Genomic DNA, 3,655 nt, shown 5'->3' on the forward strand with positions numbered 1-3,655 from the left:
CACCAAAACTACTAAGAGTGAAATTCTATTGTTCCTGAACCTGGAATTTTTTCGTGTGTTTGTTTGTTTGTTTTGTTCCCTGTTTGACTGTGTGTGTTTGTCTACCTCTCCCTGTTGATTCCTTTTTTCTTTCTTTCTATGTTTTGTGAGTTTTACTATTGTGAGTTAGCTAATACTAAATTACACACAGACCAGGGACAGACAGAAATAGCATAGATACACTAACCTAAAACCCAACACACCCAAAAAACAAAATTAAACCAAGGGAAAGAAAACAGGTGACTGAAACCACCAATAACCTATCAAGAACATAGTTACATAGTACCAAGTGCAGCAATGGGAAGGCACCAAAAAGAATACAAACCATTCCCCCCCAAAAAAATAATTTAATACAGGATTCAGAGGGAAATGAAGAAAATGGATACCCAGTTCCAGATTCCAACAAAACAAAGGGAAACTATGCCAAGGAACCCAGCGAAGCTCTCAAGAACACCCTGAAAGATTAAATCCTGCAAGTAATCACTGACAATTTCATGGAGATGTTACCAGACATGGTCAACCAAAACGTACAAGAGGCACTCAAAAAATTCCAAGACAACAAAAATAAAAAATATGAGAAAACACAAAAACAAACAAATGAACTCATAGAAGCCTTAAATAAACACCAAAGTGAAACAGAGAACACTATAAATAGAGAGGTAAATGAATTAAAGATGAAAATTTAAAATATTAAAGAGGAACTGACCCATGGTATGGAAAACCTCAGAAAAAAGAATGAAACAGAAATACAAAAACACAATGGAAGGCCACTCCAGTGGACTAGGACAAGTGGAAGACAGAATCTCAGAACTTGAAGATGAAATGGAAATTAAAGGAAAAAACTGAAGAGCTATTCATTAGACAACTCAAGACCTGTGAAAGGAATATGCAAGAACTCATCAACTCCATCAAAAGACAAAATCTGAGAATCATGGGCATTGAAGAAGGAGAAGTGGTGCAAGCAAAAGGAATTCATGATATATTCAACAAAATAATAACAGAAAGTTTCCCAAATCTAGAGAAAACTATGCCCATTCAGATACAGGAAGCCTCCAGAGCACCAAACAGACTTGACCAAAATAGAACTACCCCGTAACATATTATCAAAAAACAACAAGCACAGAGAATAGAGCAAGAATGTTGAAGGCTGTAAGAGAGAAAAAAACAAATAACATACAAAGGTAAACCCATCAAAATCACAGCAGATTTCTCAATGGAAACCTTAAAAGCAAGAAGAGCATGGAGTGAGGTCTTCCAGGCACTGTTGCTTACAGGAGACCCATCTCATTGACAGAAACAAGCACTGGCTAGGGTGAAAGGCTGGAAAAAGATTTACTAAGCCAATGGCAGGAGTAGCAATACTTACCTCGGACAAAGTAGACCTCAAACTTACATTGATCAAACAAGATAAAGAAGGACACTCTATACTAATAAAAGGGAAATACACCAAAAGGAAGTAACAATTATCAACCTATATGCACCCAACATCAATGCACCCAATTTCATCAAACATACTCTGAAGGACCTAAAAACATATGTAGACTCCAACACAGTGGTAGTGGGAGACTTTAATACCCCCCTATGGCCAATAGATAGGTCATCCAAACAAAAAAATCAATAAAGAAATCCTAGAACTAAATCACACTATAGATCAAATGGACCTAGCTGATGTCTACAGAATATTTCATCCAACTTCTGCACAATATACATTCTTCTCAGCAGCCTATGGAACCTTCTTCAAAATTGGTCATATCTTAGGGCACAAAGCAAGACTCAGAAAATATAAGAAAATAGAAATATTCCCATGCATTCTATCTGATCACAATGCATTAAAACTAGAACTCAACAGTAGAAAACATGAAAACAATTGGAAGCTGAACAAACATTGCTCAATGATCAATGGGTCATTGATGAAATAAAAGAAGAAATTAAAGGGTTCCTGGAAGTTAATGAAAATGAAAACATGATCTACCAGAACCTATGGGACACAGCAAAGGCAGAAATAAGAGGAAAGATTATACAGCCATGAGTGCATATATTAAAAGGACAGAAAGATCTCAAATCAATGACCTAATGCTATATCTCAAACTCCTAAAAAAAACAAGGACAAGCAAATCCCAAAACAAGCAGAAGGAGAGAAATAATAAAAATAAGGGCCAAAATTAATGAAATAGAAACAAAAAAAAACATACAAAGAATCAATGAAACAAAAAGCTGGTTCTTTGAAAAAATAAATAAGATTGACAGACCCCTGACAAACTTGACTAAAATGAGGAGAGAAAAAACAAAAATCAATAAAATCAGAAATGCAAAAGTGGAGATAACAACAAACATCATGGAAATCCAAGAAATCGTCGGAAACTACTTTGAGAACCTATATTCTAATAAATTTGAAAACCTTGATGAAATAAACAATTTTCTAGATACTTATCACCATCAAAAATTGAACCAAGAGGAAATTAATCACCTGAATAGATCTATAACACAAAATGAAATTGAAGCAGCAATCAAGAGTCTCCCCAAAAAAGAAAAGTCCAGGACCTGATGGATTCTCTGCTGAATTCTATCAGACTTTTAGAGAAGAGCTAATACCAACCCTCCTTAAACTGTTCCACAAAATAGAAAGGGAAGAAACACTGCCTGACTCATTTTATGAAGCCAGTATTATACTCATCCCAAAACCAGACAAAGACACCTCCAAAAAGGAGAGCTACAGGCCAGTCTCCTTAATGAACATCGATACAAAAATCCTCAATAAAATAATGGCAAACCAAATCCAACAACACATCAGAAAGCTCATTCACCACAATCAAGTTGGCTTCATCCCAGGGATGCAGGGGTGGTTCAACACACACAAATCTATAAATGTAATACAGCACATTAATAGAAGCAAAGAAAAAAACCACATGATCATCTCAATAGATGCAGAAAAAGCCTTCAACCAGACCCAGCACCACTTCATGATAAAATCTCAGAAGAAACTAGGAATAGAAGCAATTTATCTCAGCATCATAAAGGCCATATATAACAAACTTACAGCCAGCATCACACTAAATGGAGAGAAACTGAAATCATTTCCTCAAGTCAGGAACAAGATAAGGGTGTCTACTCTCCCCACTCTACAAACAGAGCCTTTTCTAGTGACTATATCCTGGACACGTTGTGGATCATGTTATAACACTGGATACTGTGTGCATAGTTTACTGCAGCAGGTGGTATGTGAAGGCTCTCTGTGCTCATTTTAGTTAACAAAATTTCTACAGAACTATTCTGGGATATTCCCCTAAAGTGTAAACCACCTCACATTCTCATCAGTACTGCCTCTGGAGAAGGAAGATTGAAAGAAAAGACAGGGAGCCTCCAGGGTAAGGTAGCTACATACTTACTACAAGAGCTAGAAGTAAAGATCTGCCCACATCTGTTGCATTGAGAAAAGCACCTCCTTGTTACTCTAGGACAAGTACGGAAATCAAAATTCTGTCCCCAGACTCCTCCAGGGAGTCTCTTTACAGTAGCTCAGTGGTACAAGTCCCAGTTAAGCCCACAGACTCAACAAAGGAGAGACACACAGGTAGGGTGAAAGACAAGGCTGCACCCATGACCTCCACTGCTCCAA

Source organism: Castor canadensis, chromosome 7, assembly GCF_047511655.1.
Source record: "Castor canadensis chromosome 7, mCasCan1.hap1v2, whole genome shotgun sequence".
Classification (NCBI taxonomy): Eukaryota; Metazoa; Chordata; class Mammalia; order Rodentia; family Castoridae; genus Castor; species Castor canadensis.